The sequence below is a fragment of the Mesoplodon bidens genome (genome assembly GCF_964165515.1).
Source record: "Mesoplodon bidens genome assembly, chromosome: 18".
NCBI classification, from domain to species: Eukaryota; Metazoa; Chordata; class Mammalia; order Artiodactyla; family Ziphiidae; genus Mesoplodon; species Mesoplodon bidens.
In genome coordinates this window covers 574,566-602,256 of record NC_138175.1, presented here as the reverse complement: position 1 = coordinate 602,256, position 27,691 = coordinate 574,566, and the positions used below count along the sequence as shown (strand labels likewise).

Genomic DNA, 27,691 nt, shown 5'->3' with positions numbered 1-27,691 from the left:
GACAGAAAACCCAGCACTCTCTAGACAGGTCTAGGCATTTCTAGTTGCTACAGCAGTCTATATCAAATTCAGAATCGGACTCCCTGTCATGCATCAGTCCCAGTCTGCCTTCTGCAATGGTACACCCCATGGCACACCTCATCGCTTTTCCATCTGGCACATTTCTCAAACACATGAGGACAATTTTGTTCTTCCTAAAGCTCTCTTCTCCCACGTCACCCTCCTAAATCACTCCTTCCTGTGTTTATGACTCTGAGGAGCCCCCACGGTTTTCTCATCCCAAGGACATGACAAGCAATGGCATCAGTGTGCCTGCTACACATTCTGGGAAAGGCGCAGGGCCACACAAGAGTCTGGCAAATGTGACTGACAACCTGAAGGGAGAGTACATGTGAGAACCTCAGCCTCTCTTCAGTCCTCAGCCTCTATCCAAGGTTTCTCCATAGCACGCTATTGACATTTTGGGCCAGATAATTCTTTTGGGGTGGTGGGGAGGGCTGTCCTATGCCTTGTACGATATGTAGTAGCATCCTGGCCTCTACCCACTAGATGCCTGCAGCACCACCACCCTCCCACACCCCGGATGTGACAAAGAAAAATGTCTCCAGCCATTGTCAAACATCCTGGAGGAAGGGTGAGGGCAAACTCACCCTCACTCAAGAGCCACTGCTCTATCCAATGGGTGACTATACATGGGTGACTCTGTTCACCCATGAGTACTCAAACCTCTCTTCTCTGCTGGCTTAACAGGTAACTCTCCAGAAAGTCTATCGTGTATCAAAATGCTATTTGAAATTTAGTAGTATTTATCTCTATAACGGTATCTGATGAAAGTAAAACTCTTTCTCCAGATGTTAAGAACCTCCCAGGTGGTTAATCCACGTTTACCTTATCTCCTACCCCAGGCACTGGAAATTACAGAAATGATCGGACACCCATTTTCGGGATCCATTCAAGAAGTACCAGTAGTGTAAGGCTTTTTGGCAACCTGAACAACTGAATTCAAGTAAAATATTCTGCCTGACCATGGCTTTGTGAGACAAGCCACAAACCTGTAGCAGGACCCTCCTCGCTGCTATTTACGGAATTGAGGTATCTGACTGGAAAGCCGGTGGAGGTGAACTACCCAAGAAAGCAGTGGGTTCAGGATGAGAAGTTGTTAAGGGTGACAAGGGAGGGGAGAATGAACCTCAGCTGAAAAGAAAGGGGAAAAGCACCAAGAGATGAGTTCTCTTGACTTTAGAGAAGATACGCTGAAAGCCATCAGCTTGCCCTCGGGGCCCTCAGCTCTCTGGGGAGCTCTAAGGGAAGGGTGAGCCTGGACCTACGACTCCGGACTCCTGGTCTCGGCCCCCAGGCCTGACCATTCACTCAGACTCTCAATAAATACTTGTATTCAAAGACCTTACACGGGGACCACATCTGGGAGAACATCGCCGCACCCTCATAAGTCACAGGGGGAGACCCGAACTGGCCGAGCCATGACAGGAGCTGTGAGGGCGACGAAAGAGCACGGCAGGGATCGGACATCGGATCGCCAGAAGCCCTCCGCCCTCCTGGTTCGTAATGCCAGGGCCCCATCGCCGCGTATCGCCAGACCCCGGTCCTGCCTCCGCCGCGCACCCTTCCCCAAGGTTGGCCGGGGTCTGGAGTCATCATCCCCTGTTCGGACCTACAGACCTCGCCGCTGCTGAGCTCTACAGATCCCGCTCCTTCCACACAGTTCGCCGATTCCGCGGGCCTTACTGAGCCGCGCCGGCCACCGTCCGCGAGGCCTTGGCGCGCCCGTGACGTCACTGTCGTGCGCCTCTCCCGCAGCAAGGGGAGTGTGGCTCTGGCACGGCGGGTGGGGCTGTGGTCGCTCGCGGTTCAGTTGCTTCTGGCGCCTCGCCGGGACCTGACGGTCCGCGGTCCCAACGAGCCCCTGCCCGTGGTACGCATCCCGCGGGCTCTACAGCGGCGGCAGGAAGAGCGGCAGAGCGGGCAGCGGAGCCCCTCGCGGCCGGTGCTGGAGCGACCGGGGCCGCTGCTGATGTCAGCGCGGCGACCGGAGTTGAACCAACGGCACACCTCACGCTGGGCCCTTGGGAGCCCGCGCCACTCGCTTCGTGCGGCTGGAGGAATCGGCGCGCCCACGCGGACCATTTCTCCATCGAGCGTGTGCAATATGAGACTCCAGCGCTGCGGAACCTCTCGCCCAACGGCAGCTGAACGGAACTGGGTCTGGAGCTCCGCGTTCTGAGCGCACTACAAGAGGCTGCTCCCGAAGTTGTTCGGCCCACAACCGTGCAGTGGAGTATCATTCCCCCACTCCTTCGCGGCAGCCACATCCTCTGCGCCGCAGAAACCGGCAGTGGCAAAACTGTCAGCTACATGCTACCTCTCCTTCAACGGCTCTTGGGCCTGCCAAGCCTGGACCCCTGTCGTATCCCTGCTCCTCGAGGCCTGGTTCTTGTGCCTTCTCGAAAATTAGCCGAACTGGTGCGGGCCGTGGCCCAGCCCTTGGGCAGCTCCTTGGACCTCCAGGTGCGGGAGTTAGGGAGAGTCCATGGCATGAGGAGGATCAGGCTGCAACTGTCCAAACAACCTCCAGCAGATATTCTGGTGGCCACTCCGGGGGCTCTGTGGAAGGTCCTGAAAACTCAACTGATCAGCCTGGAGCCGCTCTCCTTCTTGGTGTTGGATGATGCAGACACGCTGTTGGATGAAAGCTTCCTGGAACTGGTGGATTACATCTTGGCGGGGAGCCATATAGCAGAAGGCCCAGCTGACTTAAAAGACCCCTTCAATCTCAAAGATCAGTTAGTGCTGGTGGGGGCCACATTTCCCGAAGGTGTAGGCCAGCTGCTGAGTAAAGTTGCCAGCTTAGACTCTCTAACCACCGTTACCAGTGACAAGCTCCACTGCATCATGCCTCATGTCAGACAGACATTCATGAGGCCGAAGGGAACAGAGAAGGTGACTGGGTTGGTGCAGATCCTCAGGCAGCATGACAGAGCATATAGGATTGGCCCCACAGGAACTGTTCTGGTGTTCTGTAATTGCTCCAGCACTGTGAACTGGCTGGGGTATATATTCTGGATGACCACAAAATCCAACACTTAAGACTGCAGGGACAGATGCCAGCCTCAATGAGAGCAGGCATCTTCCAGTCCTTCCAGAAGGGCTCCCGAGACATTCTTCTCTGCACAGACATTGCCTCTCGGGGCCTGGACAGCACCCAGGTGGAGCTAGTCATCAATTATGATTTCCCTCTCACCCTGCAAGACTACATCCACAGAGCAGGGAGGGTGGGCTGGGTGGGGGGCGAGGTGCCAGGCACCGTCGTCAGCTTTGTGACCCATCCCCGGGACGTGAGCCTGGCTCAGAAGATTGAACTGGCAGCTTGCCAGAGGAGAAGCCTTCCAGGACTGGGGTCCTCAGCGAGAGAGCCTTTGCACCAGCAAACCTTATTGCAGCAGGCTTATATATGATGCCATAACAGGGACCTTTCCCTCTGTGCTGGATGGGTGAGCACACTTGTCAGCAGGGTGCTCTGGGCTGCCTAGTCACCTTCTGAAGACCCGGGCTGCAGTCTGGCTTCAAAAGGTGAGTTGCTGGCCAGCACTTGAGGGTGAACTACTGCGCTTGGCTCTCTGCAGTCTTTCACGTGAAGAATAATGTCGATCTTGGCTCTGTATTATGTCGTGGTTTCTAACAATAAGCGATGTTTCTATGGGTGCCCCTTAATAACAGTTTCCACTGGGGCAGAATTCAGTAGACTCTGAGAAGATGCACACTCCAAACTACCACACTTAGGACGAAGGCTCTTTCAACTGATGTTTTAGTTTAAATTTTGTTTCCTGCCCCCAAACATCCATTAAGCCCCCAGGAGAAGGAAAAGGGGATGTGACTAGCAATAGAGAGAAACTTTCTTCACAACAATGGCCATGGCAAGCTTAGGCACTTTTGGTGAAATCTCTCTGGGAAGTACTGGCAGAGGAATAAAAGGCAAACTGACACCGAAGTATTGCTTGGTGTGCATTTCCAGGCTCTGCCTTCTTTCTCATCTCTTGGTGGCAGGTGGAGGAAGAGGAGAAAAGGTTAAACTTTTTTATAAACCGGCAGAATAAGCTTATAACATCCTCTCACTATCTCTGCATAGGTTCTAGTCTCTGCAGCATTATATAAGCTTTGCCCAAAGTAATGAACTGTTGAAAGTCAAATGTAATACTTTACCAAACAACTTAAAAATGCTTGCACACTGGAAAGGGTTAAGTTGCAGAGAACACAAGTGGACCCAGAGCAACCTTTGCCGAGAGAGAATATTGTGCTAAATGTACAGTCATAGCTCTATTCCATATGAAGAAACAGTCAGAAGGATAAAAGAACTTGGTCAAAATCACCCAAGTAAGTAGGAAAGAATCTGGTCTGTCTGTCCTAAGGGTTGTGTTCTTTAACCACCAGGCTAGCTTTTCTCAAATCTGATTCATGCATAGAATAACTATACACCTCTGCTTGCCTTGAATATTTCCTGTTTATACGTATGCCTGCTGCAGTTTTTAATATTGCCCACTTTGACTCCCAAAAGCAACCGAGAATACACAATAATGTGGTCGCTCTATCCATGGACCACTGTGGTGGGACTGCCCAGGAAGCTTATTAAAAGTGCAGCTTCCGGGCTTCCCTGGTGGCGCAGTGGTTGAGAGTCCGCCTGCCGATGCAGGGGACATGGGTTCGTGCCCCGGTCCGGGAGGATCCCGCATGCCGCTGAGTGGCTGGGCCCATGAGCCATGGCCGCTGAGCCTGTGCGTCCGGAGTCTGTGCTCCACAACGGGAGAGGCCACAACGGTGAGAGGCCCGCATACTGCAAAAAAAAAAAAAAAAAGAAAAGAAAAGTGCAGCTTCCTGAGCCCTACTCCAGATCTAGATAAGTTTTCTGAGGGTTGGCTCAAGAATCCAGGTACAAGGCTTTTTAAGTGGTTTTGTGGAACCCCCCAGGTGATTCTCTTGTTCTCTTAAGTTAATAAACCGCTTATTCTGCCTCCCCCAGATGCCCAGCCAGGTCCTGTTAAGGTAGGAGTCCCCACACCACATCAGAGGGATGCTCCCAGCCATGTAATCTCTGGAGCCTTGGAGATTCTAAATGGTCTCATGCTGGCCCACCTGCCGTGACAAACCTCCGCCAGAGCAAGCATTCCCCTTCACATTTACCTTCTACCACTCCCAAAGGCAGTCTGCTCCAATGAGGCCTGACTTCGTCTGTCCTAACGGGCACCCAGATTCAAGCAGTTTAGGGATAGAAGGTGCTGTGGTTCTCGACCAGGGTGGCCCAACCTCTAAAAGGGTAGTCCAAGCAGTCTCTACCTCCTGGGCACATCCCCTCTGCAACAGCCCTAGTAAACGAAGGTCCCATCTTTGCTTTTTCAAGGTCGGCAACAGGGAGTCCCCTCCTAAAGAAGGTTCTCTCTCATTACCACACTATCAAAGGCTGCCCCAGTTGTGGTTCCTTCCTGTGGGCCTGATCAGGCTAAGGGCAGAGTTGTCTCTTTCCTTCTCTGAGTCGGACCAAGTCGTCTTACTAACACCTCTTCACAGTGTTGACCATGTTTTTCACGGGGGCTGCTGCTGAGCCTTTATCTCATCCTTTCATGGTGGAGAGAGAGAGGATTATAATGATTTTTACTTCTAGGGGAGAGGGGAGTGTAATGATTATGTTGTCATTTTGTATTATGTCCTTTTGTCATGAATTTGTTTTGAATTTCATATTAAAATGGGCCCACCATTCCCACTTTGTGAGGTCATTCAGCACCCTCATTTTGAACGTTTAACATCTCTCTCAGTATCACTTGGAAATGTTTGAAATGGCATGAGCTTGTTCTCACATTCCTATCGGCTGTAAATCCGGTGCCCCAACATGAACGTAACCATTGAGCAGAACCCCTCTCCACTACCTGTGTAACACTGGGTAGGCCCCTTAACATCTTGGTTTTTTAAAGCCCTCAGGTGTAAAAATGTGAGGGTTGTATGAATTTATATTTGGGGCAGGACAAGGTCGAGAAGAGTGTGTCTTTCCTTTTATTCTTCCAAACTGGAATGTCTTCTCTCTCTTCCCCATGGGTCCAAATCTCACTTGTCCTTCAGGCCCACTGCCAAGGAGCCTTCCCTGATTCCCCAGTCCACACAATTCTCTGCTTCTTAGGGTCAGTGCCATACAACCTAGCTGTCTCTTAACGTTAATCTTGCCTCTCAAGCCAATTTCAGAATGTGGGTCTCTCTTGCCCTCCTGGGGCCCCTGGGGCTGTACCAGCCCACCTGCACGCCCCACGTGGGGTGTCTACTAGACTAGGGCATGGGTGGGGAAGCCCAGGTGTGAGGGGCCAGGCAGAGTACCTCTGCCTCCACCCCGCTCTCCTCCACAAAACTGCCCCTCCTCCTGAAGCCTGACCCGCAAGTCACAGGTTCCTTATTATGACCTCACTGGGTAGTGATGACCTCACAGGCCTTCTCACAGTTTCCATGGCAGCATAACTATGGAAATGTGCTGCCCTCAGAGAAACTTCCCTACCAGTTCTCCACCAGATACCAATCTCTTTGGTTGTCTGAGAGAGAATGTCTGACCGGATCGTCTATATTTACTCAAACCTGTGCTCTGTTCCCTGGCTGGGCAGTGCAGCAGGTACACCGAGACCGGGCATCTGTAGAAGAGGCATGGTGTACACACAACCTCACCTGGCTGCCACATGTTCCTGTGGGGCTTGCCCACTACGTAAACCTCAGCACTTTCCCAGCTGTAAGTAATACCAGTGACCTGGGACACCTTCAGGGTCCCACAGTGCTCACTGCTGAGGACAAGTGAAAGGTCATCCCTGAACTAGTGTTCAGGAAGCTTCTGATCTTTATAAATGTTGCCTTCCGCTTTGGGCTACAGGATGCTTCCATTCAGACCCTTTCCTGATTGGCCTCTTAGCAAAAGGCAAGTGCGTTTTTGTTGGCAGATGGTAAACGGAGCAGTTTGAGGAAGACGGCCACTCTTGAACCGCACCTTCAAACCCAGGCACCTCTGTGTTGTCATGTACACATCTATATCGGTCCCCTCAGACACATCCCATACTGAGCTGCTGAGTACTAGGGGAGAGGGTGGTGCCCTATTCATGGGAAGACCGGAAGGACCAAGGGGCGTGATGAAGCGCTAGTGAGACTGGAGGGCTGAGCAGATGGTGTCCCAGGAGGCTGGGTGGATGTGAGCCTACACTTGGTACCCAGAACCCGGTTCTGAGTCTCCTGATCACTGTGCCTCAGTATTTGGCCTTGTTCTAATCTAGATAAAAGTATCAGAGGGCTAGAGTTCAGTGTGGTTGTAACAGGCATTATAAATGGGGCCCAAGAGGGGTTGCCAAAGTGGGAGGGGTCCTTAACCAATTTATATTAGATTATCTTTTTCCAAAACTTGAAAGACGTTTCCATTAAAGCCTCAGAAGTGACACACTGCAAGAAATGTTTTCTCTGTTGTGGGAGAGATGGAGAGGATCATGATTGCAATTACTTTCGGGTTCTACTGTTTTCCCTGGAAACGGTGAAGAGACTACCTCACCTGATGCAACTGTAGGCTCTAGGAATTGCTTTTGTAGCCAGTGTCCCTTCTCTAGGGACTCATAGAGGTGATGGGCCAAGGCTGTGTTTCGGATGTCAAGTAGATTAAAGGTCTTCAGCCAGAAACTGAGAGAGACATGAGAGAGGGAAATTCTGGCAGGAGACTGTGTACAGCAGAATGACTGATCAGCTCTGCTTTTCTTTGCAGCAGCTGTGGCTCCCGTTTCTCCTCCTACACCTGGTCACTACCATATCCTCAACTGAGGGTGTGGAGAAACGCAGTTGGGCTGGCATGGGGAGACATACTGCCTGGTTGGTGGCTACCGGGCCTACGGGGATGCTCCTTTGGCCATGCCAGCAAAGGTGGAAGCCGAGAAGCCAGTCCCCAGATGTGCTCCCGAGAGAAAGCACACTCCAGAAGAGTCAGACGAAGATCTCGGTTGCTCCAGACCCCAAATCCGGCGATTGTAGCATGATGCCAGGAGGTGGACTCCACAGAATCTTGCTGGCTGAACCATTCTGAAGACAGGGCAATGGTTTAACTGCCTAAGGCAGTGAATGCCTCTTCCTGCAGTGACCCCTCCCGCCCCCCCCCCCCACTGCCCACTACCACAGATTAGAACCTGCGTCGTTCTGTCTGAGCCTTCCTCAGCCAGGAGCCTCCTTGCACACTCAATGGCCATAAGCCAGGAGCCTCAGAAAGTGAGGTTTGAAATGAGAGTCTGCCCTGAACATCCCAGGGCGGAAGCTGGCCTGGAAGAAAACCTGGCATTCCTCTGCTCAGTCCTCATGGGCCCCTTTGTGAGCTGAAGAAAGTGAAGTCTGCACTCTGCGAGCCGAGGAGGATGCAGGAGCAGATACAGGGTGCAGAGAAGCCTTAGCAGTCTACCACATGGGCTCCTGCCCTGAGCCATTGTCAGTGGCCACCACCACAAACCAGGGGGGAGCTGGGCTTTTTGAAACTGAAAGCAGCAATCTGTGGCTTCCCAAAGAGCCTCCTGCCTGGGGCCTCAGGAGGCAGGATAGAGAGGCCCAGGAAGCCCTGCTCCCTGAAGCAAGAACAGGATGGAGAGTCAAGCAGCACGCACCTTGCCCCGAGGTTCACATGCTCCTTTATTGCCAGCCCTTTCTGTCCCCAGTGGGGTCCCTTACTGCTCAATAAAATGTTTTTCTGTAACAGATTTGTAGGGTCGCCAGTGCTCAGACTTAGGTCACTACCCCTGTGCTAGGCACTCCTGCCACCCGGGAAAGGTTCCAAAGGTGGAACAGCTCCAGGGGGTGCCAGGGATCAGAGCAAAAACTTGAGAGGCTGGGGATGCAGGAGTTTGGGCACAGTCCCTAAATCATCTCAGTGGTTGAGCTTCTGTGAGAAGGCACATCCCCAGTGTGTGTGTGTGTGTTGGGGGGGAGGGGGTCCCTAGAGGAGGCAGCTAGCGGGAGGGCCTGAGGCTGGAAATGGGGAATGGCGTGCGGCCTCTGAGCAAGCACAGGCACTTAGCCCTTGAGGTTTCTGGGAAAGCTAGAGCCACAAGGGCCACGAGATAAGGCAAGTGTAGCAGCAGAACCCAGGTGCCAGGTCTTTCTTCAGAACCTACACTTCTCCACGAGGCCGGGCCTTCCACGCTGAGGTAGGAGGGATCCTGGCCAGAAGGTCAGCCAGCAGCTCTGGGACGAAGGTTGCTGCAGCGGGGGCTCTTCTGCCATGGAAGCGACTTCATTTCCTTCCACACAAATAGCCTACTGACTGAGTTCCTGCTCTGTTGAGTAAAAGGGTCGTTGACTCTCCCCAGAAGGTTGTTCAGTTCACATCCCAAAAGTCCCTCTATTCAGGCCCTGGGGAGGTGTAGCAACTCCTGAGGGCGCTCTCCTGAGGCTGGCTGACAGAAGTGGGGGAGGTTCCTGATAGTTCCCAGGTGCTGGTTCAAGTCCCCAGAGAATGGTCATGCAGGTTGGGGAGTCAAGTAGGAGGAGAGAGAAGGTTGGGGGCAGAGGGCCCCCTCCTGAATCCAGAGCTCACAAGGTTACCCCCCCATTTCCAGAAACTATCTCTTCCCCCACACCAGCCCCCATGGCCCAGTCCCGGGAAACCGGGAGCCCAGAGCACTTGTGGCCACAGAGACCCTTGCACGCAGCCCTCGGGGTGGGCGGGGCCGGCTGCAGGCAGATGGGGACGAGGTGTGCTCCTGGGAGGCCACGGGCTGCAGGTGGCCTTCTGAGAGAAGCACCCCAGCTTGGACAGGAAGGTTAGAGGCGGGGGAGAGCAACCTAGGGCGCCCCCTCGGAGCAGTGGGAGTGGGAAGAGGGGCGGGGGTGGAGGGAACCCGCGATGGGAGGCGAGTGGGCTCTCAGCAGAGGCCAGCTTAGCCCGCGGGAGCTGCCTCTGAGCAGGGGGCGGGAGGGCAGTGCCGCCCTGTGGCTGCCGGGCTTCCTGGATCCGGATCGCGGGTCTCCGCACACGGGTCAGGGTCCTGTGACTCTGTATCCCCTCCCTCACCCCGCCCCCCTCAGGAGGCCGCGCCGCTGGGTGGCCTCTGTCGACGGGCAGAACCCCATCGCCCGCCCCTCTCAGACCCACCTCTGCCCGCCTGCCTTGCCCTGCACAGCTTGTGGCCCGGGGGCCTCGAAGGTCCCCGTGCATGCAGCCAGCGGCCTCTGCTGTGCCTGCTGCTCCTGCTGAGTCTGCTGCTGCGGCCGGTAACCCGCGTGCAGACCACGCCGGGCACCTCCAGCACCCCAAGTCCGCGGGAGCGCACGCGGGCCCTGATGCGGGACTTCCCGCTTGTGGAAGGGTGGCTGCAGTGTGTGCGGGCTGCTGGGGGCCGGTGGGGGCCTAGCCTGGCCCTGAGCAGGGGAGGAGGTCCGGAGCATGCAGCGCTAGTGGGGAGGCTCCCTCACACCAACCCTGGATGTCCTCTCCATCATCTATGGATGCCCTTCCCCTTCTCTGTCATCCCCTCCCTGGCGGGAACCCCTCAGCCCAGGGCTCAGCTGCTCCTAGTATAGTCTGTGTGACAGTGTGAGGTGGGGGACCCCCAGGCTGGCCCAGGCCAGGCAATGTGTCCTGCCTGATCCCAAGACCTAAGGAGCCCACCCATTTGCCTTGACCTCCCTCCAGCCACACCAACATGCCCCTGGTCCTGAGGCAGTTTTACCACAATGGGCTACAGCATGTTAATCTGCGCAATTTCAGCCATGGCTAGACCAGCTTGGACAGGCTGAAAGACAGTCTCGTGGGTGGCCAGGTACCAAAGGGACACACAAGGTGCCACCATGGCTGCTGGGGAATGTGGGGCACTTTGGGGGCCTCAGAGACCACAGGTTACTCACATTGGAACGAAGTTACCATAGTGACCTAGAAAGTGCCATGCCATGGATGCTGGGGCCTACAGGGGTCACAGTGAGCCCACCTGACGGGCTGCCAAGTACCACAGAAAAAGCAACGCATTACATGTGACTTCTGGGCACAGTGAGTGCTGTGCCAGCTGAGGAGGCTATGAGAAGCCCAAGGAGTTCCAAAGCCCAAACTAAGCCCTGGCTTCCCTCAGTTCTGGTCAGCCTACGTCCCATGCCAGACCCACGAACGGGATGCTGGGCACCTCACCATGGAACAAATTGACCTCATCCGCCTCATGTGTGCCTCCTATTCTGAGCTGGAGCTTGTGACCTCAGTTAAAGGTAGACGGGGGACTTCCCTGGTAGTCTAGAGGTTAAGACAACACGCTTCCACTGCAGGGGGCTCGGGTTTGATCCCCGGTGGGGAAACTAAGAGCCCTCATGCTGCGCGGCATGGCCAAAAGAAGAGGTAAACAGACTGGTGGTGGTGGGTGTTAAGGACTTCAGTAAGCTACTCCTGCCTCTGAAAATGATCATCTGACCTACTTGCCCCCAGCTCTCAACAATACCCGGAAGTTGGCTTGCCTCACTGGTGTGGAGGGCGGCCACTCACTGGACAGTAGCCTCTCCATCCTGCGTACCTTCTATGCGCTGGGTGTGCGCTACGTGACACTCACCCACACCTGCTACACGCCCTGGTGAGCACCTGAATATATTCAGGAAAAAACGCATTCGCCCTTTTTGGCCAACCAAACAAGCGGGCAATGCAAATCAACACTGCAAAGAAGTCTCACTAGGCATTGGTCAAAAGGGCCATGCTGAAAAAGTGTAAAAACCAGAAACGCAGGACAAGTCAAGGAGAAAAGGGAGCTTTTTTACGCTGATGGGCGGGATGTAAATTGCCAACGGTCACTCTGGAGAAGTGTATGGTGTTTCCTAAAACATCTAAAAAACAGAGCTACAGAGCACAGGGCACTTCCACTCATGGGCTTATATCTTGAGAAAACCAAAAATCGACAGGACACAGGCACCCCAAATTTTAGGGCTGCTGTGTTCACAAAATCCTCGACTTGGGTACACCTTAAGTATCTCATGAAAGAGTAAAATGGATAAACAAGTTGTAGTACTTATGTACAATGGAATATCACTCAGCCATGAAATCAGTGTCCTAAGGCTAGTAGCAGCATAATGAGTGGATTTAGGTACGATGATTCTAAGAGAAATACGTCACACAGATAAAGAAACTTATCATAGATATCAGTTATAGACGGAATGTAAAAATCGCTACATGAACTAAATTACAAAACAGAACAGAGTCACACATTTAGAAAACACACTTATGGCTGCTTAAGGGGAAAGGTGAGGTGGGGTGATGCATAAAACAATAGTTTGAAATTAGCACAGATACCGTTCCATCAACCAAATATGTAATAGAGAAGACCTACTCATTGCTCAGTGAACTGGACTCAACACACCTTATTCACCACAGAAGAATATATCTGCATAGTAAGAATCTTAAAAAGTATTTATTGATATTTCTCGGTAAGTGAATATAGTGGGTGTAAAGGGGCACAAACACAGCATTGAAAATCAGCTAAATCCCATTATAAATACAAATTACAAAAAAAAGCAAAGATAGTGAAAGAGAGAGAAATTCTTACAAAATTCGTTCAGTGGCTGTGATGCAACCTGGATTGACCACATCTAGACCCACAGCTGGAAGAGACATAAGGCTGGACACTCTTGGGGGCGACTGGATTGGTGAGGTTGCGTGAGCAAATGCAGACCCTTTAAAGTAATACTGCGTGCTACCCATTCCATGGGTCAGAAATCTCCAGGTTCAAGGGAATCTTCCTACAGCTAAAACATGCATGGGAAACCCAGAGGATGGTACACCATATGATCGGGAAACGTTTCTAAAACGCACCTCATTTTTCATCTCGTGGTGCTCGGGTTCGCCATTCCAGCTGCTTTACCAACAGTCTCCCCACTTGGAGAATCAGCACCTTAAACTCCTGTTTCGTACAGTTTGCAATTTGTCCAGAGGTTGAACGGGTAGCGGGGGAACCAATGAGAGATCAGCTCTAGGTGTTTGGACAGACACATGTCACTCTAATTTCCAATCAGGAAGAAGAATTAACCAAAGGCTCTGCCTGCCCCCTGGAACCAGAATAGGGCCTGAAGCAATCCTGCGGTTTGGAGGCCAGCTCCCAAAAAGGCGAGTTGAAAAATGGATCTCAGAGGCACTAAAATTCACAAACCTGCAGGATAATAAATGATAACTTTCGTACCTTATTGAGGTAAGGCAACGAAGAGGATTTGAAAACAAGGCAGAATTGCAGGAAACCGTTTTCAAGAGGTAGATCGGAGTCGCCTTTAAAGCACATGAAAAATGGCAGAACTTCGACAATGATGCAGTTGGCCAAAAAGGGCGTACGTTTTTTTTTCCTGAATATATTCAGGAAAAAACGCGTAGGCCCTTTTTGGCCAACCAAGCAAGTGGGCAATGCAAATCAGCACTACAAAGAAGTCTCACTTCGCATCGTTCAAAAGGGGTTTTACCATGTTTGAAATTCCAATATTTTAGCCTGACACGTTTTTGGATTTTAGAAAAAAATATATTTTAAATGAGACAAAAAGTCTTTTTTATGACCCAAAAAGACAGCAATAGTTTTATATTTTTATCTATTTCACTTGCACACAAAAGTCTCATGGGGTTATGTAAAGCAGTCCTGTTGGATGCTGTGCATGGTGCAAATATGGATTAAAGCTTTGGAATCTTAAGCTTCACTCACCTGAAACTTTTAAATTAGGATGCAAGCAATCCTTTCCAACATGTGAACAGAGAAAGACACTGTCTTTATTTTATTTGTCAGGTAATTAATCTGTCTTTTGCCCCAAGGAGAGAAACACCTGGCACTTCTTTTTTTTTTTTTTTTTTTTTTTTTTGCGGTAGGCGGGCCTCTCACTGTTGTGGCCTCTCCCCCTGCAGGGCACAGGCTCCGGACGCGCAGGCTCAGCAGCCATGGCTCACGGGCCCAGCCGCTCCGCGGCATGTGGGATCTTCCCAGACCGGGGCACGAACCCGTGTCCCCTGCATCGGCAGGCGGACTCTCAACCACTGCGCCACCAGGGAAGCCCACACCTGGCACTTCTATCAATGTGTTGTACAAAAATCTTTGAACACAGAGTGCAAGCAGAGGCTGATACAAGATGTGAAAGAAAAAAAAAAAGAGAGAGACCCCTGTGGCATTTTCTCCTAACTTATTGCAATCTCCCATTTAAAATGTGGGAATAATCAATCTTCTGAGGAAAAAGGCCCAAGGAAGCTTTTTGCTTTTGTGGAATAATGCAATGCCTAAAGATTTCATGAGGCAAGAAGAATTAATGAGAATGACCATGAGAAATCAAGAAAAGTCAGATCCATGGATGAAGTGATGTTTACCTCTGTGAATCAATGAGAAGTAGGAGCAAATGAAAAGAAAGCTGAATACAACATTTTCTGAATAAATGTAACCTTTCAGCTGTCATAGACAAATTAATGCTCACTATGATACAACATATTTATTTCAGAAAGTTAACTTAAATTTAAAGCTTATCAATTAGTTTTATTGAAGAAACGAAAGCATATTTGTGGATTAGAATATATGTGTTCTGCAACAGATAAGAAGATTATATAAATAAATAGAAATAAGACTAAATAGAGGAAAATAACAAATTAGATGCTATTAACATTAAAAACTGACACTCATCTAAAGAAAGAGGAGAGACAGAAAGAGAGAAAAACTTATATCAAGTATATATTTAAAACTCCTAAATAAGAAGTCTTCAGATGTTAAAAAAAAAAAAGTCTTCAATAAGAAGATAATGTAATAGCAAAGATGGGAAAAATATACCAAAAGATATTTCAAGAAAGAGAGTACAGAACGTTAAGTAAACATATCAAAAGATGCTTGGCTTCTTAGTAGTCAATTAAATGCAAAAAAGTCATACCTGGAATTATCACTCACCAACCAGAAAGTTCAAATGAAAATGACAGGTATTATCAAGTTTGACAGGAATGTGTGTAATCCTTGAATCTCATTCACTGCTGCTGAGGATGAAAAATCATACAAATGTTTTGAAAATATTTAGAAATATCTAAAAAGATAAACAGATGAAAGCTATGAGTCAAAAATTTTACTACTACATGTATATTGAACAATAATTTATACACATACCACCAAAGCTCAAGTTCTAGTATGTATATACCAGTGCAATTCTCAATAGACCCAAACTGAAAATCACTCATATTGTAATACATTTTGGAAAAAATTAATTAATAGTTAAATATTTACACTATGGAATCCTATGCAACAGTGTCAGTGCATGACGACAACAACAGGCAACCATATAGGCGTATTCATAAACAACATAAAATAAAAAAGCCCAAGCCAAAAGTGATTTTACTGTGCCATTACATTTATATAAAATACAAAATACAGGTAAAGTGATCTTTTTGTTAGATACCAGAACAATATTAAACCTTAAGGGGAATCACTAGAATTGGACAAGGGGGGCTCTGAGTATCTGGCAATTTTCTGTGTCTGTATCTAGAAGCTATGTATAGAGTGTATGCAGATTCTGAATTTTCTGAAATTTGTCATTTCCTTACAAACCATGCATATTTTTAGTTGTTTTTTTATACATAACAAAAAGTAAAAATGATAGACTAGGGAAGGTAATTATATTAGCACTTTAATATCCATGCTTTTCAAGGTGGAAGTGAAAGGTATTAAATACTTGACATTGTGATTACTTCTTAAAAGTAAGGTGAAAATTTCAGATTAATAAATAAGACATACTTCTTCATATATCATCCTCAAAGAGGAGGGGTAGAAAGGAGTATTATTATTTTTTATTTAATATAGAACAGTTAAGATAGAAAATAATGAAAACAGACTAGGTTTAAAAAAGAGCACACTGGACTTCCCTGGTAGCTCAGTGGGTAAGAATTTGCCTGCCAATGCAGGGGACAGGGGTTCAATCCCTGGTCTGGGAAGATCCCACAGGCTGTAGAGGAACTAAGCCTGTGTGCCACGACTACTTGGCCTGCATTCTAGAGCCTGCAAGCAACAACTACTGAGCCTGCGTGACACAACTACTGAAGTCCATGCACCTAGAGCCCATACTCCACAAGAAGAGAAACCACAGCAAGGAGAAACCCATGCACCACAATGATGAGTAGCCCCTGCTCAACACAACTAGAGAAACCCTGTGCAGCATCGAAGACCCAACACAACCATAAATAAATAAAATTAAGTATTGTGACTGATGAGATGACTCACTCATGTGGCTGTAAGTAAGAGGCCTCAGCTCCTTGCCACATGAATCTCTCTTAGGGCTGCTTGAGTGTCCTCATGACATGGCAGCTGGCTTACCCTAGGATGAGTGATCTAGCAGAAACCAAAGCAGAAGCTCCAATATCTTTTATACCTTTGGAAGTTGCACTTTGTCATTTCTGCAATGTCTTATTAGTTAAAACATCAGCCCTTTTCAACTGTGAGGAGGCACACAGGTGATGACTGGGAGATAATTAGGGTATGATTAGGGCCTTCTTGGAGGCTGGCTACCAAGGTGGCTGACTCACCGAACACTGAAATTTGTTTTCTTCACTGATGGAGAGAAAATGGTGAGTGAATCTCATTGGTGTTCTTTGAGATGTACCAAAGCTAGCTCTTGCTCTCACCCCCAGCTGTGTGGCTGAGAGGGTCTTGGTGCTCCAGCCAGGTGTCAGGCCTGTGCCTCTGAGTTGGGAGAGCAGAGTTCAGAATATTGGTCTACCAGAGCCCTTGGGCACCTTGTAATATCAAAACGGCGAAAGCCTCCAAGAGATATCCGTCTCAATGCTAAGACCCAGCTCCACTCAAAGACCAGTAAGATCCCGTGCTGGACATCCAATGCCAAACAACTAGCAAGACTGGAATGCAGGCCCACCAATTATCAGAGAGGCTGCCTAAAATCATAATAGGTCACAGACACCCCAAAACACAACACCGGATGTGGACCTGCCCAACAGAAAGACAAGATCCAGACAAATCCACCAGAACACAGGCACCAGTCCTCTCCACCAGAAAGCATACACAACCCACTGAACCAACCTTAGCCACTGGGGGCAGACACCAAAAACAATAGGAACTACGAATCTTCAGCCTGCGTAAAGGAGACCTCAAACACCGTCCACAAAGCCAAATGAGAAGACAGAGAAACACAGAGCAGATGAAGGAACAAGGTAAAAACCCACCAGACCAAACAAATGTAGAGGAAATAGGCAGTCTACCTGAAAAAGAATTCAGAGTAATGATACTAAATATGATCCCAAATCTTGGAACTGGAATGGAGAATATACAAGACATGTTTAACAAGGACCTAGAAGAACTAAAGAGCAAACAAACAATGATGAACAACACAGTAAATGGAATTAAAAATTTTCTAGAAGGAAACAATAGCAGAATAACTGAGGCAGAAGAATGGATAAATGACCTGGAAGATAAAATAGTGGAAATAACTACCACAGAGCAGAATAAAGAAAAAAGAATGAAAAGAATTGAGGACAATCTGAGACACTTCTGGGACAATGTTAAACACACCAACATTCGAATATAGGGGTCACAGAAGTAGAAGAGAAAAATAAAGAGACAGAGAAAATATTTGAAGAGATTATAGTTGAAAACTTCGCTAATATGTGAAAGGAAATCGTTAATCAAGTCCAGGAAGTGCAGAGAGTCCCATACAAGATACACCCAAGGAGAAACATGCCAAAACATATATTAATCAAACTATCAAAAATTAAATGCAAAGAAATAATATTAAAAGCAGCAAGGGAAAAACAACAAATAACATACAAGGGAATCCCCATAAGGTTAACAGCTGATCTTTCAGCAGAAATTCTGCAAGCCAGAAGGGACAGGCAGGACATATTTAAAGTGAAGAAAGGGGAAAAGCTACAACCAAGATTACTCTACCCAGCAAGGATCTCATTCAGATGCAACAGAGAAATTAAAACCTTTACAGACAAGCAAAATCTAAGAGAATGCAGCACCACCAAACCAGCTTTACAACAAATGCTAAAGGAACTTCTCTAGGCAGGAAACACAAGAGAAGGAAAAGATGTACAATAACAAACCCAAAACAATTGAGAAAATGGTAATAAGAACATACATATCAATAATTACCTTAAATGTAAATGGATTAAATGCTCCAACCAAAAGACATAGACTGGCTGAATGGATCTGAAAACACGACCGGTATATATGCGGTCTACAAGAGACCCACTTCAGACCTAGGGACACATACAGACTGAAAGTGAGGGGATGGAATAAAATATTCCATGCAAATGGAAATCAGAAGAAAGCTAGAGTAGCAATTTTCATATCAGAAAAAAGAGACTTTAAAATAAAGACTATTACAGGAGACAAAGAAGGACACTACATAATCATCAAGGGATCAACCTAAGAAGAAGACATAACAATTGTACATATTTATGCACCCAATATAGAAGCACCTCCATACATAAGGAAAAGGCTAACAGCCATAAAAGGGGAAATCGAAGGTAACACAATCATAGTAGGGGACTTTAACACCCCTCTTTCACCAATGAACAGATCATCCAAAATGAAAATAAATAAGGAAACACAAGCTTTAAATGATACATTAAACAAGATGGACTTAATTGATATTTATAGGACATTCCATCCAAAAACAACAGAATACACTCTTTCTCAAGTGTTTGAGGAACATTCTTCAGGATAGATCATATCTTGGGTCACAAATCAAGCATTGATAAATTTAAGAAAATTGAAATTGTATCATGTATCTTTTCCGACAACGCTATCAGAATAGATATCAATTACAGGAAAAAATCTGTAAAAGAATACAACCACATGGACACTAAACAATACACTACTTTATAACCAAGAGATCACTGAAGAAACCAAAGAGGAAATTAAAAAATACCTAGAAACAAATGGCAATGAAAACATGACGACCCCAAACCTATGGGATGCAGCAAAAGCAGTTCTAAGAGGGAAGTTTATAGCAATACAATCCTGCCTCACAAAACAAGAAACATCTCAAATAAACAAGCTAAACTTACACCTAAAGCAATTAGAGAAAGAAAGAAAAAAAAAAACCCAAAGTCAGCAGAGGAAAGAAATCATAACGGTCAGATCAGAAATACATGAAAAAGAAATGAAGGAAACAGCAAAGATCAAAAAAACTAAAAGCTGATTCTTTGAGAAGATAAACAAAAGTGATAAAACCATTAGCCAGAGTCATCAAGAAAAAAAGCGAGAAGACTCAAATCAATAAAATCACAAATGAAAAAGGAGAAGTAACAACTGACACTGCAGAAATACAAAGGATTATAAGAGGTTACTGCAAGCAACTATATGCCAGTAAAATGGACAACCTGGAAGAAATGGACAAATTCTTAGAAAAGCACAAACTTCCAAGAGTGAACCAGGAAGAAATAGAAACTATAAACAAACCAATCCAAAGCACTGAAATTGAGACTGTCATTAAAATCTTCCAACAAACAAAAGCCCAGGACCAGATGGCTTCAAAGGCAAATTCTATCAAATATTTAGAGAAGAGTTAACACCTAACCTTCTCAAACTCTTCCAAAATATAGCAGAGGGAGGAACACTCCCAAACTTATTCTATGAGACCACCATCTCCCTGATACCAAAGCCAGACAAAGATGTCACAAATAATGAAAACTACAGGCCAATATTACTGATGAACATACATGCAAAAATTCTCAGCAAAATACTAGCAAAAAGAATCCAACAGCACATTAAAAGGACCATACACCATAATCAAGCTGGGTTTATCCCAGTGACGCAAGGATTCTTCAATACATGCAAATCAATGTGATACACCATATTAAAAAACCTGAAGGATAAAAACCATATGATCATCCTCAATACATGCAGAAAATGCTTTCAACAATATTAAACAGCCATTTATGATAAACCTCTAGAAAGTAGGCATAGAGGGAACTTTCCTCAACATAGTAAAGGCCATATATGACAAACCCACAGTCATCATTGTTCTCAATGGTGAAAAAGTGAAACCATTTCCACTAAGATCAGGAACAAGACAACGTTGCCCACTCTCACCACTATTATTCAACACACTTTTGGAATTTTTACCTACAACAATCAGATAAGAAAAAGAAATAAAAGGAATCCAACTCGGAAAAGAAGAAGTTAAGCTGTCACTGTTTGCCACTAGATGACATGATACTATATATAGAGAATCCTAAAGGTGCTACCAGAAACCTACTAGAGTTAATCAATGAAGTTTGTAAGGCTGCAGGATACAAAATTAATGTACAGATATCCCTTTCATTCCCATACACTAAAGATGAAAAGTCTGAAAGAGAAATTAAGGAAACACTCCCATTTACCCATGCAACAAAAGGAATAAAATACCTAGGAATAAACCTACCTAAGGAGACAAAAGACTTTTACTCAGAAAACTATAAGACACTGATGAAACAAATCAAAGATGACACAAACAGGTGGAGAGATATACCATGTTCTTGGATTGGAAGAATCAACACTGTGAAATGACTATACTACACAAAGCAATCTATAGATTCAATGCAATCCCTATCAAAATACCAATGGCATTTTTCAGAAAACTACCACAAAATATTTCCCAATTTGTATGGAAACACAAAAGACCCTGAACAGCCAAAGCAATCTTGAGAAGAAAAACAGAGCTGGAGTAATCAGAATCCCTGACTTCAGACTATACTACAAAGCTACAGTAATCAACACAGTATGGTACTGGCACAAAAACAGAAATATATATCAATGGAACAGGAAAGCCCAGAGATAAACCCAGACACATATGGTCACCTTATTTTTGATAAAGGAGGCAAGAATATAGAATGGAGAAATCATGGCCTCTTCAATAAGTGGTGCTGGAAAAACTGGACAGCTACAGGTAAAAGAATTAAATTAAAAGACTCCCTAACACCATACACAAAAATAAACTCAAAATGGATAAAAGACTTAATGTAAAGCCAGACACTATAAAATTCTTAGAGGAAAACATAGGCAGAACACTCTATGACATCAATCACAGCAAGATCCTTTTTGACCCACCTCCTAGAGAAATGGAAATAAAAATAAAAATAAAAACATGGGACCTAATGAGACTTAAAAGCTTTTGCACAGCAAAGGAAAACGTAAACAAGATGAAAAGACAACCCCCAGAATGGGAGAAAATATTTGCCAATGAAGCAACTGACAAAGGATTAATCTCCAAACTTTACAAGCACCCCCTGCAGCTCAATATCAAAGAAACAAACAAGCCAATCCAAAATGGGCAGAAGACCTATTAGACATTTCTCCAAAGAAGATATACAGATTGCCAGGAAACACATGAAAGAATGCTCAACATCACTGATCATTAGAGAATTGCAAATCAAAATTACAATGAGGTATCATCCCACACAGGTAAGAATGGCCATCATTCAAAAAATCTACAAACAATAAATGCTGCAGAGGTGTGGAGAAAAGGGAACCCTCTTGCACCGTTGGTGGGAATGTAAATTGATACACAGACACTATGGAGAACAGTATGGAGGTTCCTTAAAAAACTAAAAATAGAGCTACCATATGACACAGCAATCCCACTACTGGGCATATACCTGGAGAAAACCATAATTCAAAAAGAATCATGTTCCACAATGTTCATTGCAACTCTATTTGCAATAGCCAGGACATGGAAGCAACCTAAGTGTCCATCAACTGATGAATGGATAAAAAAGATTTTGCACATCTTCAATATAAAATGGAATATTATCAGCCATAAAAAGAAATTAAATTGAGTTATTTATAGTGAGGCGGATGGACCTAGAGTCTGTCATACAGAGTGAAGTAAGTCAGAAAGACAAAAACAAATACTGTATGCTAACACATATATATGGAATCTAAAAAAAGAAAAAAAAATGGTTGGGAAGAAACTACGGGCAGGACAGGAATACAGACGCAGACGTAGAGAATGGACTTGAGGACATGGGGAGGGGGAAGGGTAAGCTGGGACGAAGTGAGAGAGTGGCATTAACTTATATATACTACCAAATGTAAAACAGATAGCTAGTAGGAAACAGCTGCATAGCATGGGGAGATCAGCTCAGTGCTTTGTGACCACTTAGACGGGTGGGAAACGGAGGGTGGGAGGGAGATGCAAGAGGGAGGAGAAATCGGGATATATTTATATGTATAGCTGATTCACTCTGTTATACAGCAGAAACTAACACACCATTGTAAAGCAATTATAGTCCAATAAAGATGCTAAAAATAAATAAATAAATAAATAAATAATTTATACCTCCCCCAAATTAAGTTTTTTTAAAAATAAATAAATAGGGCTTCCCTGGTGGCGCAGTGGTTGAGAGTCCGCCTGCCGATGCAGGGGACGCGGGTTCGTGCCCCGGCCTGGGAAGATCCCACATGCCACGGAGCGGCTAGGCCCGTGAGCCATGGCTGCTGAGCCTGCACGTCTGGAGCCTGTGCTCCGCAACGGGAGAGGCCACAACATTGAGAAGCCCGCGTACCGCAAAAAACAAACAAACAAACAAACAAACAAACAAATAAAAAAGGGTACTCAATAACATGGTAACTCTAAACCTAAGTATTTTCAATACTACAGCAAAGGTAAATGGATTAATGTCTCCTATTAAAGTGTAATTTTTTATATTATGTGCAACTAAAATTTTTTCCCAATATACAGGTAAAATAAAATAATTACTTTAGAAAGGTGAAAACATTCCATGTATTTAAAAACAGTAAAACGATAAGCATATGATATGCATCTTAGATAAAGTAGTGTTTAATTTCAGAACAATTTGTCATTATTGTAACTAGTACTATTATCCCAATTTCTTAAAAATATTTCAATACTTTTTCTATTTGAAAAAATACTTTAATATTTTTTTCTTTGCTCTTTTGTGGTCTAATACATGGTAAGTATTTAGCTGCTAACATAACTTAAAAATATATGTTAGGGCTTCCCTGGTGGCGCAGTGGTTGGGAGTCCGCCTGCCGATGCAGGGGACACGGGTTCGTGCCCCGGTCCGGGAGGATCCCGCATGCCTCGGAGCGGCTGTGCCCGTGAGCCATGGCCGCTGAGCCTGCGCGTCCGGAGCCTGTGCTCCGCTGCGGGAGAGGCCACAACAGTGAGAGGCCCGCGTACCACAAAAAAAAAAAAAAAAAAAAAAATATGTTGTTTTTTACAGCCAAACAAAACTGAATCAAGAAGAAATAGATAACTTGAACAGACTGATCACTACAAGCAAAATAGAAACTGTAATTTACAAAAACTCCCTACCAACGAAAATCCAGGATCAGATGGTTTCACAGGCAAATTCTACCAAATATACAAAGCAAAACTTACACTGATTCTTCTCAAACTCTTCGAAAAGATTGAAGATTAAGGAATACATCCAATGACATTCTATGAAGCCACCATCACCCTGATATCAAAACCAGATGGGGGGGGGACTTCCCTGGTGGCACAGTGGTTAAGAATCCATCTGCCAATGCAGGGGACATAGTTTCCAAGCCCTGGTCCGGGAAGATCTCACATGCCGTGGAGCAACTAAGCCTGTGTGCCACAACTACTGAGCCTGTGCTCTACAGCCCACGAGCCATAACTACTGAGCCTGATAGCCACAACTACTGAAGCCCACGCACCTAGAGCCCATGCTCTGCAAAAAAGAAGCCAGTGCAGTGAACAGCCCGCACACCACAACGAAGAGTAACCCATACTCGCCACAACTAGAGAGAGCCCGTTCACAGCAACAAACACCCAATGCATCCAAAAATAAATAAATAAAGAAATTTACTGAAAAATAAAAAAACACAGATGGGGACTTTTCTGGTGGTCCTGCAGTTAAGATTTTGCCTTCCAGTGCAGGGGGTGTGGGTTCAATGCCTAGTGGTGGAGCTAAGATCCCACATGCCTCACAAATAAGAAACCAAAACATAAAACAGAAGCAATACTGTAACAAATTCAATAAAGACTTAAAAAAAACAACAACACAGAGAAAGACACTAGCAAAAAAGAAAATTGCAGGCCAATATCTCTGATAAATATGGATGCAAAAATTCTCAACTGAATATTAGAAAACCGAATCTGACAGCACATAAGAGGATCATACACCATGATCGAATCTGATTCACCCCCGTGTCACAAAGTTGTTTCAACATATGCAAATCAATCAACACGATACACTCCATCAACAAAGGAAAAACACAAAACAAATGATCATCTCAATAGATGCCGAAAAAGCATTTGAGAAACTTCAACATCCATTCATGATAAAAACGCTTACTAAAATGGGTATAAAGGAAACATCTCAACATAATAAAAGCTATTTATGACAAACCCACAGCCAATATAATATTCAATGCTCATGACAAAATATCAAAGAAGCACGGAAAAGTGATGGAGGAGATGGAGAAACTTCTCAGTGTGCAGGTGCAGGATCAACATCAGCGCTAAATCCTGCTCAGCTTATGGTGATTCAAGAGAAAGCTAAAAGCCTTTGTGAAGACTTGAAGAAGAAACACGGGGAAGAATCAGAGGGCATATTTTTTAATGCCAGCCATGGCTGTTTTCATCGGTTCAAGAGTAGAGGCAACCTCAACAAGGTAAAAGTAAGTGGACAGGCAGCAGGTGCAGATAGGGTAGCTGTCCAGGAACTTCCTGAAACACTTTGAGAAATTATTGATAATGGTGTGCATTTACCCAACCAGGTGTTTAATGTGGATGAGACACAACTGCACTGGAAGAGGATGCCAGACCGAAGCTACATCAGTAAGAAGGAAAAGTTGATGCCGGGCTGTAAAGCAGCAACAGACAGGCTAACTGTTGTTTGGTGGCAATTCTTCCAGTGATATGAAGCTGAAGCCTCTCTTAGTCCATCATTCAGAGAACCCAAGAACCCTTAAAAACATAGCCAATGACTCTCTTCCTATTGTGTGGAAGTGTAACCCCAAATCCTGGATTACACAGCCACGTTCCAGGACTGGTTTTGCCAACACTTTATCCCAGATATAGAGAAATATTGCTCGGAGAAGGACGTCCCAGAAAAACATTCTTTTGCTGCTCAACAATGCTCTGGGCCACCCCCCATTCATGGATGACTTTTCCCAACGTCAAAGTAGTGCATCTGTCATTGCTCATCCATCCTATGGACCAGGAAGTTATAGCGACTTTCAAGAAATATTATTTATGTCACACTTTTTGTCAGGCAGTAAAGGTAAGTGAGAAATCAGGAAGAACCTAGGGACAATTTTGGAAGGACTATAACATCTACAAGGCCATAAAAAACATTGACTTTGCATGGTGTGAGTGTATGTTGGTCACCATGAATGGGGTTTGGAAGAAACTTTGCCCACAGTTTGTTCATGATGTTTGTGGATTTGAGAAGGCAGATCAGAAGTCTGAAAAGGTCTTCAGCAACGTAGTGACCCTCAGCGAGAAGCTGGAGCTAGATCTGCAAGAGGACGATTTCACTGAACTCCTTGCTGTGCAACATGAGGAGCTTACTGATGGAATTGGAGGCGCAGAGAAAGGATGAAGAGGGACAGGAGGAAGAAGAAGTAACTGAAGAACTGAAGAGATTCACGACACAGAAAATGCCAAGGGCATCTTCTAAATTGGAGGAGGCACTGTTAGTTTCTGAGGCACAGGGCTCGAACCTACAATGGTACCCAAAGGTGGCAGCAGCCATTCAGAAGGCAAACCAGTGCTACCGTGTCATCATCTATGATGAGAAGAAACGAGCTACGACCCAGACATCAATGGGTCAGTTTTTCAAGAGTGTAGATAGAATTAAATCCAGCAAGGAACCAGAACCTGTGTCATCAATGTCAGGTATGAGTGAAATTGGAGCTTGCCCCCTGTCTCCCACTGCTGATAATCCTTCACCTCTACCATCTCCCACCTCCTCTCCCTCCTCCAATCAGTAACTCTTCTCACCTGTTCCCTCGATGCCAGCCCCAGTATCCCAGCTGTTGTACTGTATTACTGTACTTTTCAAGTTACTGTACTGTAAGACTAAAAATGTCTTCTTTGTTTTTGTGTTTGTTTCTTATATACTGTTTGTGTGAAAAGTATTATAAACCTATTATGGTACAATACCATATAGCCGACTGTGTAACCTGGGTACCTCGGCTAACTTTGTTGGACTTACAAACAAATTGGACTTACAAACGCACTCTTGGAACAGAACTTGTTCATACGTAGCGGACTTACAGTAAAAGCAAAAAAGAAACAGGAACTAATCAAACTTATAAGCTTTTGCACAGCAAAGGAAACCATAATCAAAATTAAAATACAACCTATGGGCTGGGAGAAAATATTAGCAAATCATGAGACTGACAATGGCTTAATTTACAAACTATAAAAACAGCTCCTACAACTCAATAACAATATAACAAATAACTCAATGGAAAAATGGGTAGAAGACCTAAATAAACATTTCTCTAAAGAAGACATACAGATAGCCAATAGGCACATGAAAAGATGCTAATCATCACTAATTATTAGAGAAATGCAAATCCAAATTACAATGAGGTATCACTTCACACTGATCAGAATGGCCATCATTAAAAAAAATCTACAATTAACAAATGCTGGATGGGGTATGGAGAAAAGGGAACCCCTCAGCACTGTTGGTGGCCATGTAAGTTGGTGCAGCCACTATGGAAAACAGTATGGAGGTTCCGCAAAAAAACTATAAAGAGAGTTGCCATATGATCTAGCAATCCCACTTCTGGACATATATCTAGACAAAATTATAATTCCAAAAAATATATAAAACCCTATGTTCATAGAAGCACTATTTATAATAGCCAAGACATGGAAACAACCTAAATGTTCATTAAAAAATGAATGTATAAAGAAAGTGTGGTATACGTATACAATAGATATTACTCAGACATAAAAAAGAATGAAATAATGCCATTTGCAGCAACATGGATGGATATAGAGATAATGATACTAACTGAGGTAAGTCATAAAGAGAAAGACAAATACCATATAATATCACTTACATGTGGAATCGAAAACAGGACACAAATGAACATGTCAGCAAAACAGAAACAAACACACAGATATAGAAAACAGAGTTGTGGTTGCCACGGAGACAGTGATGGAAAGATTGGGAGTTTTGGAATAGCAGAAGCAAACTATTCTACATAGGATGGACAAGCCACAAAGACCTACTGTACAGGAGAGGAAACTATATTAAGTATCCTGTGATAAACCATAATGGAAAAGAATATATATATATGACTGAATCACTTTGCTGCACAGCAGAAATTAATACAATAATGTATAAAGGCTGCAGAGGGTGTGGAGAAAAGGGAACCCTCCTGCACTGTTGGTGGGAATGTAAACTGATACAGCCACTATGGAGAACAATATGGAGGTTCCTTAAAAGCTAAAAATAGAACTACCATATGACCCAGCAATCCCACTACTGAGCATATACCCGGAGAACACCATAATTCAAAAAGATACATGTATCACAATATTCACTGTAGCACTATTTACAATAGCCAGGACATAGAACCAACCTAAATGTCCATCGACAGATGAATATAGAAAGAAGATAATGGCCTATATATATAATGGAGTATTACTCAGCCATAAAAAGGAATAAAATTGAGTTATTTGTAGTGAGGTGGTTGGACCTAGAGTCTGTCATACAGAGTGA

The 27,691-nt window shown here is 45.3% G+C and overlaps 1 long non-coding RNA gene and 1 pseudogene across 5 annotated transcripts in view; one reads left to right on the top strand and one right to left on the bottom strand.

Annotated features, from left to right (window-relative positions):
• The window catches only part of LOC308606132, a 68,913-nt gene that overhangs the window by 26,177 nt on the left and 15,045 nt on the right, over window positions 1-27,691 (bottom strand). The window lies entirely within an intron of this gene.
• Window positions 1,482-8,775, top strand: LOC308606002 (putative ATP-dependent RNA helicase DDX28; annotated as a pseudogene). Its single transcript, XR_014017930.1, has 3 exons — window positions 1,482-1,634; window positions 1,679-3,588; window positions 7,781-8,775. The product of XR_014017930.1 is annotated as a putative ATP-dependent RNA helicase DDX28 (transcript).